Raw genomic sequence first — 10,894 nt, forward strand, 5'->3', positions numbered from 1 at the left:
TCCCTGGTTGAGACACTCTCACTCCCCAGGTGTCCTTTGTTGAGACATTCTCACTCCCAGGTGTCCCTGGAGAGACACTCTCACTACCCAGGTGTCCATGGTTGAGATACTCTCACACCCAGGTGTCCTTGTTTGAGACACTCTCACTCTGAGGTGTCCCTGGTTGAGACTTTTCACTCTCCAGGTGTTTTTTCTTCAGACACTCTCACTCCCAGGTGTCCCTGGTTGGGACACTCTCACTCCCAGGTGTCCTTGTTAGAGACACTCTCACTCCCAGTTGTGCCTGGTTGGGACACTCTCACTCTGAGGTGTCCCTGGTTGAGACTTTTCACTCTCCAGGTGTTTTTTCTTCAGACACTCTAACTCCCAGGTGTCCTTGGTTGAGACACTCTCACTTCCAGCTGTCCTTCGTTGATACACTCATTCCCAGGTGTCCCTGGATGAAATATATTCACTCTCCAGGTGTCCTTTGTTCAGACCATCTCACTCCCAGGTGTCCCTGCCCTGCTTGAAACATTCTCACTCACCAGGTGTCCTATGTTCAAATATCTCAGTCCCAGGTGTCCTAGGTTGAGACACACTGTTTCCCCAGGTGTCCCTGGTTGAGACACTCTCACTCCCAGGTGTCCTTCATTGATACACTCACTCCCAGGAGTCACTGGATGAAATATTATCACTCTCCAGGTGTCCTTTTTTCAGACTGTCTCACTCCCAGGAGTCCTTGGTTGAGACATTCTCATTCCACGTGTCCCTGGTTGAGACACTCTCATTTCCAAGTGTCCCTGGTTGAGAAACTGTGACTCTCCAGATGTCCTTTGTTGAGACACTCTCACTTCCAGGTGTCCTCTGTTGAGACACTCTCACACCCAGGTGTCCCTGGTTGAGACATTCTCACGCTACAGCTGTCCCTGGATGAGAAAATCTCACTCCCAGGTGTCCCTGGTTGAGACACTCTCACTTCCAGTTGTCCCTGGTTGAGACACTCTCAAAACCCGTGTCCTTGGTTGAGACACTCTCACTTACAGGTGTCCCTGGTTGAGATATTCTCACACTCCAGGTGTCCTTTTTTCAGACACTCTCACTTACATGTGTCCCTAGTTGAGACACTCTCACTCCCAGCTGTCCCTTGTTGAGACACCTCACTTCCCAGGTGTCCCTGGTTCAGATATTCTCAATCCCACGTGTCCCTGGTTGAGACACTCTCACTCCCCAGGTGTCTTTGGTTGAGACACTCTCACTCCCAGGTGTCCCTGGTTGAGACACTCTCACTCCCAGGTGTCCTTGATTGAGATATTCTCACTCTCCACGTGTCCTTGATTGGGGCACTCTCATTCCCAGTTGTCCCTGGTTGAGACATTCTCACTCTCCATTCATCCCATGTTCAGACTCTCATTCCCAGGTGTCCCTGGTTGAGACAATCTCACTCCCCAGATATCCCTGTTTGAGACACTCTGAATCGCCAGGTGTCCCTGGTTGAGACTCTCACTCCCAGGTTTTTCTGGTTGAAACACTCTCGCTCCCCAGGTGTCCTTGGTTGAGACACTCTCACTCCCCATGTGTAACTGGTTGAGACACTCTCACTCCCAGGTGTCTCTGGTTGAAACATTCTCACTCTCCAGGTGTCCTTGGTTGTGACACTGTCACTCCCAGGTGTCCTTGATGGAGTCACTATCACTCTCCCGGTTCCTGTTTGAGACACTCTCACTCCCAGGTGTCCTTGGTTGAGTCAGTCTCTCTCCTCAGGTGTCACTGTTTGAGACACTCTATCTCCCAGTTGTCCTTGGATTGAGACACTCTCACTCCTGGTTGTCCTTGTTTGAGACCCTGTCACTACCAGGTGTCCTTTGTTGAGACACTCTCACACCCCAGGTGTCCCTGGTTGGGAAACTCTCACTCCCAGGTTTCTTTGTTTCAGACACTCTCACTCCCCAGGTGTCCCTGGTTGAGACACTCTCATTCCCCTATGTCCCTGATTGAGACTTTCTCACTCTGCAGTATAACTAGTTTGAGACACTCTCACTCTCCAGGTGTCCTTGTTGAGATACTCACACTTCCCAGGTGTCCTTTGCTGAGACACTCTCACTCCCCAGGTGTCTTTGGTTGAGACACTCTCACTTTCAGGTGTCTTTGTTTGAGACACTCTCCGCAGGGGTCGGAGGTTGAGACATTCTCACTCCCCAGGTGTACTTGTTTGAGACACTCTCACTCCCATGTGTCCCTGGTGAGACACTGTCACTCCCCAGGTGTCCTTGGTTGAGAATTTCTCAATCCCAGGTGTCCCTGGTTGAGACACTCTCACTCCCCAGGTGTCCCTGGTGAGACACTCTCACTCCTCAGATGTCCTTGTTTGAGACACTCTCACACCCAGGTGTCCTTGGTTGAGGCACTCTCACTCCCAGTTGTCCCTGGTTGAGACATTCTCACTCTCCTGGTGTCCCATGTTCAGACTCTCATTCCCAGGTATCCCTGGATGAGATATTCTCACTCTACAGTTGTTCTTGTTTCAGACACTCTCACTCCCAGGTGACCTTGGTTGAGACACTCTCACTCCAAGTTGTCCCTGGTTGAGACATTCTCACTCTCCAGGTGTCCTTTGTTCAGACACTCTCACTCTCTGTGTCCTTGGTTGAGACCCTCTCACTCCCAGGTGTCCCTGGTTGAGAAATTCTCACTGTCCTGGTGTCCTTTGTTCAGACACTCAGTCCCAGGTGTTCTTGCTTGAGACATTCTCAATCTCCAGCTGTCCTTATTTGAGACACTATCACTCCCAGGTGTCCCTCTTTGAGAATTTCTGACTCTCCAGGTGTTTTTTGTTCAGATACTCTCACTCCCAGATGTCCCTGGTTGGGAAAATCTCATTCCCAGTTGTCCCAGTTTGAGACACCCTCACTCCCCAGATCTCCCTGGTTCAGACATTCTCACTCCCCAGGTGTCCTTGGATGAGACACTGTCACTCCCCAGGTGGCATTGGTTGAGACACTCTCACTCTCCAGGGGTCCTTGGTTGAGACACACTCACTCACCAGGTGTCCGTGGTTGAGAACTCTTACTCCCCAGGTATCCCTGTTTGAGACATTCTCACTCCCCAGGTGTCGCTGTTTGAGACACTCTCACTCTCCAGGTGACCTTGGTTGAGACTCGCTCACTACCCAGGTGTGGTGGTTCAGACACTCTTACTCCCCAGGTATCCCTGGTTGAGAGATTCTCACTTTGCAGTTGTCCCTGATTGAGACACTCTCACTCCCAGGTGTCCTTGTTAGAGACACTGTCACTCCCCAGGTGTCCCTGGTTGAGACACTCTCACTCTCCGGTGTTTTTGGTTGAGACACTCTCACTCCCCAGGTGTATCTATTTGAGACACTCGCACTCTGAGGTGGTTTTGGTTGAGACACTCTCACTCCCAGTGTCACTGGTTGAGATATTCTCACTCTCCAGCTGTCCTTTGTTCAGACACTCTCACTCCCAGTTGTCCTTGGTTGAGAAACTCTTACCCACAGGTGTCTCTAGTTGTGACATTCTCACTGTCCTGGTGCCCTTGTTCAGACATTCTCACTCCCAGGTGTCCTTGGTTGAGACCCTCTCACACACAGGTATCCCTGGTTGAGACAATCTCATTCTCCGGAGGTCCTTTGTTCACTCTCACTCCCAGGTGTCCTTGGTTGAGACACTCTCATTCCCAGATGTCCCTGGTTGAGACACTCTCATTCCCAGGTGTCCCTGGTTGAGACATTCTGCTCTTCAGGTGTCCTTTGTTCAGACACTCTCACTCCCAGGTGTCCTTGGTTGAGACACTTTCACTCCCAGGTGTCCCTGGTTGAAACATTCTCACTCTCCAGGTATCCTTTGTTCAGTCACTCTCACTCCGAGGTGTCCCTGGTTGAGAAAATCTCACTCCCAGGTGTCCCTGATTGAGACACCCTCACTCCCCAGGTGTCCTTGGTTGAGACACTCCCACTCCCACGTGTCCCTGGTGAGACACTCTCACTCCCCAGGTGTCCTTGGTTGAGAATTTCTCAATCCCAGGTGTCCCTGGTTGAGACATTCTCACTCTCCGGTTGTCCTTGTTTCAGACACTCTCACACCCAGGTGTCCTTGGTTGAGACACTCTCACTCCCAGGTGTTTTTGGCTGAGCCACTCTCACTCTCAGGTTTCCCTGGTTGAGACATTCCACTCTCCAGGTGTCCTTTGTTCGGACACTCTCACACCCAGGTGTCCTTTGTTGAGACACTCATTCCCAGGTGTCCCTGTTTGAGATATTCTCACTCTCCAGTTGTCCTTGTTTCAGACGCTCTCACTCCCAGTTGTCCCTGGTTGAGACACTCTCACTCTGAGGTGTCCCTGGTTGAGACATTCTCACTCTCCAGGTGTCCTTTGTTCAAATATTCTCACTCCCCAGGTGTCCTTGGTTGAGACACTCTCACTCCCAGGTATTCCTGGTTGAGACATTCCACTCTCCAGGTGTTTTTTCTTCAGACACTCTAACTCCCAGGTGTCCTTGGTTGAGACACTCTCATGCACAGGCGTCCCTGTTTGAGACTTTCTCACTCTCCAGGTGTCCTTGTTCAGACACTCTTACTCCCAGGTGTCTTTGGTTGACACACTCTCACTCTCCAGGTGTCCTTACTTGAGACACTCATTCCCCAGGTGTCCTTGGTTGAGACACTCTCATGCCCAGGTGTCCTTTTTTGAGACACTCTAACACCCAGGTGTCCCTGCTTGAAACATTCTCACTCACCAGGTGTCCTTTGTTCAAATCTCTCAGTCCCAGGTGTCCTTGGTTGAGACACACTGTTTCCCCAGGTGTCCTTGGATGAGACACTCTCACTCCCAGGGGTCCTTCGTTGATACACTCACTCCCGGAGTCCCTGGATGAAATATTCTCACTCCCAGGAGTCCTTGGTTGAGACACTCTCACTCCCAGGTGTTCCTGGCTGAGAAACTCTCACTCCTCAAGTGTCCTTGTTTGAGACACTCTCACTCCCAGGTGTTTCTGGTCGAGACTTTCTCACTCTCCAGGTGTCCTTTGTTCAGACACTCTCACTCCCAGGTGTCCCTGGATGAGAAAATCTCACTCCCAGGTGTCCCTGGTTGAGACACTCTCACTCCCCAGGTGTCCTTGGTTGAGACACTCTCACTCCCAGGTTACCCTGGTTAGACACTCTCAATCCCCAGGTATCCCTGGTTGAGACACTCTCACTCCTCAGGTGTCCTTGGTTGAGGCACTCTCACTCCCAGTTGTCCCTGGTTGAGACATTCTCACTCTCCAGGTGTCCTTTGTTCAGACTCTCATTCCCAGGTGTCCTTGGTTGAGACACTCTCACTCCCCATGTGTCCTTGGTTGAGACACTCTCACTCCCAGGTGTCCCTGGTTGAGACATTCTCACTCTCCAGGTGTCCTTTGTTCAGACACTCTCACTCCCTGTGTCCTTGGTTGAGAAATATTCACTCTCCCGGTGTCCTTTGTTCCGACACACTCACTCCCAGGTGTTCTTGCTTGAGACATTCTCAAACTCCAGATGTCCTTTGTTGAGACACTCTCAATCCCCAGGTGTCCTTGCTTGAGACATTCTCACTCTCCAGGTGTCCTTTGTTCAAACACTCTCACTCCAAGGTGTCCTGGTTTGAGACACTCTCACACTCTAGGTGTCCCTGGTTGAGACATCTCACTCCCCAGGTGTCCTTGGTTGAGACCCTCTCACCTATGTGTCCCTTTTTAAGACACTCTGACTCCCCAGGTGTCCATGGTTGAGACACTCTCACTCCCAGGTGTCCTTAGTTGCGACACTCTCACTCCCAGGTGTCCCTGTTTGAGATATTCTCAGTCTTCAGGTATCCATTGTTTAGACAACTCACTCCCAAGAATCCTTGTTATAGACACTCTCATTCCTAGGTGTCCCTGGTTGAGACAATCTCACTCTCCAGGTGTACTTTGTTAAGAAACTCTCACTCCCAAGTGTCCTGGAAGAGAAAATCTCACTTCCAGGTGTCCCTGGTTGAGACACTCTCACTCCCCAGGTGTCCTTGGTTGAGACACTCTCACTCCCAGGTGTCCTTGTTAGAGACATTCTCACTCCCAGTTGTCCCTGGTTGAGACACTCTCACTCTAAGGTGTCCCTGGTTGAGACATTCTCACTCTCCAGGTGTCCTTTGTTCAGATATTCTCACTCTCCAGGTCTCCTTGGTTGAGACACTCTCACTCCCAGGTATTCCTGGTTGAGACATTCCACTCTCCAGGTGTTTTTTCTTCAGACACTCTAACTCCCAGGTGTCCTTGGTTGAGACACTCTCACGCACAGGTGTCCCTGTTTGAGACTTTCTCACTCTCCAGGTGTCCTTGTTCAGACACTCTCACTCCCAGGTGTCTTTGGTTGAGACACTCACTCTCCAGGTGTGCTTACTTGAGACATTCCCATTCCCCAGGTGTCCTTGGTTGAGACACCTCAAACCCGATGTCCTTGATTGAGACACTCTAACTCCCAGGTGTCCCTGCTTGAAACATTCTCACTCACCAGGTGTCCTTTGTTCAAATCTCTCAGTCCATGTGTCCTTGGTTGAGACACACTGTTTCCCCAGGTGTCCTTGGTTGAGACACTCTCACTCCCAGGTGTCCTTCGTTGAGACACACTCACTTCCAGGTGTCCTCTGTTGAGACACTCTCACACCCAGGTGTCCCTGGTTGAGACATTCTCACTCTACAGGTGTCCCTGGATGAGAAAATCTCACTCCCACGTGGCCCCAGTTGAGACACTCTCACTTCCCAGGTGTCCCTGGATGAGACACTCTCACTCCTAGGTGTCCCTGGTTGAGACACTCTCACTCTCAGGTGCCCTTGGTTGAGACACTCTCACTCCCAGGTGTCCCTGGTTGAGACACTCTCACTCCCAGGTGTCCCTGGTTGAGACACTCTCACTCTCAGGTGCCCTTGGTTGAGACACTCTCACTTACAGGTGTCCCTGGTTGAGATATTCTCACACTCCAGGTGTCGTTTGTTCAAACACTCTCACTCCCAGGTGTCCCTGGTTGAGACACTCTCACTTACAGGTGTCCCTGGTTGAGATATTCTCACACTCCAGGTGTCGTTTGTTCAAACACTCTCAGTCTCAGGTGTCCCTGGTTGAGACACTCTCACTCCCAGGTGTTTTTGGCTGACACTCTCACTTTCAGGTGTCCCTGGTTGAGAAATTCTCACTCTCCGGCTGTCCTTTGTTCAGACACTCTCACTCGCAGGTGTACTTGCTTGAGACATTCTCAATCTCCAGGTGTCCTTAGTTGAGACACTCTCACTCCCAGGTGTCCCTGGTTGAGACACTCTCACTCTCAGGTGCCCTTGGTTGAGACACTCTCACTCCCAGGTGTCCCTGGTTGAGACACTCTCACTCTCAGGTGTCCCTGGTTGAGACACTCTCACTCTCAGGTGCCCTTGGTTGAGACACTCTCACTTACAGGTGTCCCTGGTTGAGATATTCTCACACTCCAGGTGTCGTTTATTCAGACACTCTCACTCTCAGGTGTCCCTGGTTGAGACACTCTCACTCTCAGGTGCCCTTGGTTGAGACACTCTCACTTACAGGTGTCCCTGGTTGAGATATTCTCACACTCCAGGTGTCGTTTGTTCAGACACTCTCACTCTCAGGTGTCCCTGGTTGAGACACTCTCATTCTCCAGGTGTCCTTTATTTAGACACTCTCACGCCCAGGTGTCCCTCGTTGAGAATTTCTCACTCTCCAGGTATCTTTTGTTCAGATACTCTTGAAAGAATGGACATTTTTTTAAGCTATCTGTTTTATCTTATTAACTCCCTAAGGTCACCCTCCCAGTTATCTTAACTTCCTAAGGTCTCCCTCCCAGTAATGGGAACAAAGCTCCTAAAGCTGTTCCAAGAAACAGCCCCAAACAGAGAGTAAAAGAGTAAATTGAGCCAGATAGCTAGATAGTGCTCAAACAGTAGGATTACCAGAAACTATTGACCAGAATCTACACCCTGTTGTAAAACATTGTGAAAAATGTTGTATGTTATCAGCAAACCCAGACCCCCTTTGAAATTTCCCGGCAGCTTTGTTCCCCTTTTCCCTTTCATGTGCGACCCCTCCCGATGTGTGGTCTCTGCCTTTATAAACCTGCAAGATTTTCTGCTAGGGACTCGACTCCTGGACTCCTGTGTGAGTCATGAGTCGGGTCCCAGCGCGCTGGAATAAACACCTCTTGCGGTTTGCATCAAGTGATGCCTCCTGCGGTTGATTGGGGTTGCCGTGGATCCATGGGACAGAGTTGGGGTTTCCTTTTTGGAGGCCTTACTCTCTCACTCCCAGATGTCCCTGATTGAGAAAATCTCATTCCCAGGTGTCCCTGTTTGAGACACCCTCACTCCCCAGGTCTCCCTGGTTCAGACATGCTCACTCTCCAGGTGTCCTTGGATGAGACACTGTCACACCTAGGTGTCATTGGTTGAGACACTCTCACTCCCAGGTGTCTCTGGTTGAGACATTCTCACTCATCAGGTGTCCTTTGTTCAGACACTCTCACTCCCTGTGTCCTTGGTTGAGACCCTCTCACTCCCAGGTGTTTTGGCTGAGACACCTCTCACTCCCAGGTGTCCCTGGTTGAGAAATTCTCACTCTCCTGGTGTCCTTTGTTCAGACACTCTCACTCCCCGGTGTCCTTTGTTGAGACACTCTCACTCCCAGGTGTTTTGGCTGAGACACCTCTCACTCCCAGGTGTCCCTAGTTGAGAAATTCTCACTCTCCTGGTGTCCTTTGTTCAGACACTCTCACTCCCCGGTGTCCTTTGTTGAGACCCTCTCACTCCCAGGTGTTTTGGCTGAGACACCTCTCACTCCCAGGTGTCCCTAGTTGAGAAATTCTCACTCTCCTGGTGTCCTTTGTTCAGACACTCTCACTCCCCGGTGTTCCTGCTTGAGACACCCTCACTCCCAGGTGTCCCTGGTTGAGAAAATCTCACTCCCAGGTGTCCCTATTTGAGACACTCTCACTCCCCATGTGTCCCTGGTTGAGACACTCTCACTCCCCAGGTGGCTTTGGTTGAGACACTCTCATTGTCAGGTATCCTTGGTTGAGACACTCTCATTGTCAGGTGTCCTTGGTTGAGACCCTCTCACTACCCAGGTGTCTTTGGTTGAGACATTCACTCTCAGGTGTCTTTGTTTGAGACACCCTCACTCCCAGATGTCTTTGGTTGACATACTCTCACTCCCAGGTGTTTTTGGTTCAGACAATCTCACTCGGGTGTTTTTGGTTGATACACTCTCACTCCCAGGTGTCCTTGGTTGAGACACTCTCACTCCCCAGGTGTCTTTGGTTGAGACACTCTCACTCCCCAGGTGTCTTTGGTTGAGACACTCTCACTCCCCAGGTGTCTTTGGTTGAGATACTCTCACTCCCAGGTGACCCTTGTTGAGACACTCTCACTATGAGGTGTCCCTGGTTGAGACACTCTCACTCCCCAGGTGTCCATGGTAGAGACACTCTCACTCCCAGGTGTGCTTGGTTGAGACACTCTCACTCCCCAAGTGTCTTTGGTTGAGACACTCTCACTCTCAAGGTGTCCAACTTGTGACACTCTCATTCCCCAGGTGTCCTAGGTTGAGACACTCTCACACCCAGGTGTCCTTCGTTCAGACCCTCTCACTCCCAGGTGTCCCTGGATGAAATAATCTCACTCTCCAAGTGTCCTTTGTTCAGACACTCTCACTCCCAGGTGTCCCTGGTTGAGACACTCTCACTCCCAGGTGTCCTTGGTTGAGACACTCTCACTCCCCAGGTGTCCCTGGTTGAGACACTCTCACTCTGCAGGGGTGCGAGGTTGAGACATTCTCACTCCCCAACTGTCCTTTGTTTACAGCTGAGCCTATGTCACCCTGCGGGTGACCTCCGTGACCCTTTCACTGACCTGATCCTGGGACTCAGGGGGACAAGGACAATCCCCAAGCCATGAAATGTGTAGAGCAGGTGCCAATCAGAACTGATCGGCATACGCCAAGGGCACTCAGAGTGGTCATGGCAATAGGGACTTGAGAGTCTGATGTCACCCTGCTATCAGTCAAGAGTCCAGAGGTGGACCTTTGTGGAACTCTCTGGAAACTTCCTTGGGACCCCAATAAAACAGGGCAGGAGAGGCACATGGTTTCCTCTCAGAGAGGAGAGGACCCTCACTTCCTTGAGAGTGTCCCCTTCCCCTTCCCATCCTCCTAGTGGCCTTATGCCTTCCTGCTACAGGAGTCTGAGGGTCTGGGGACGGAGCTCAGTGGCAGAACGCTGGCTCAGCACGCAAGGCCCTGGATTCAAGGCTTCGAGGGTGGGGTCTCTATGCTGCCTTGGTTTCCAGCAGACCCCAGCCCAGTAAGGGAGCCTCCTGGGGCTCCCCAGGTGGGGGCCGCGTTTTCCAGGGTCGGGCAGTACATGGACGACCAGGCGCAGAGGGAAGGACTGGTGGTGAGTGGGCACTGAGAGGACAGGGCCATGGGGGCAGGGCAGCAGAGCTCCAGAACCCTGACCTCGGCCAGGCTGGGCCGAGTGGGTGGCGTCTCAGGGAGGATTCTGCCTGGCAGGAGTCTGCACCAGTCTGCCATGGCCACCAGCCCCGGGCCGCCCCATGGCGCCTGAGACAGGCCATTCCCAAGGTGCCTCCCTGTGCTGGTCACAGTGCATCATGGCCACCCAAGGTCACTGCTCACAAGCCCCACAGGGCCATGGCCTTGGGGCCGAGCAGTGCCAGGCACTGGCATTACAGGTGCCAGGACCACCACCCAGCACACCGTCTCGCCTACGGGCCAGTCCTCCCAGACCCAGGTGACAGTGAGGCTGACCAGGGTCACTGAAGACAGCCCCTGAGGCGATGGCACCTGGGACTTGGCAAAGCAGCAGCCCTGGGTCAGCA

This window comes from Sciurus vulgaris, assembly GCF_902686455.1.
Source record: "Sciurus vulgaris genome assembly, chromosome: 17".
In the NCBI taxonomy this organism is placed as follows: Eukaryota; Metazoa; Chordata; class Mammalia; order Rodentia; family Sciuridae; genus Sciurus; species Sciurus vulgaris.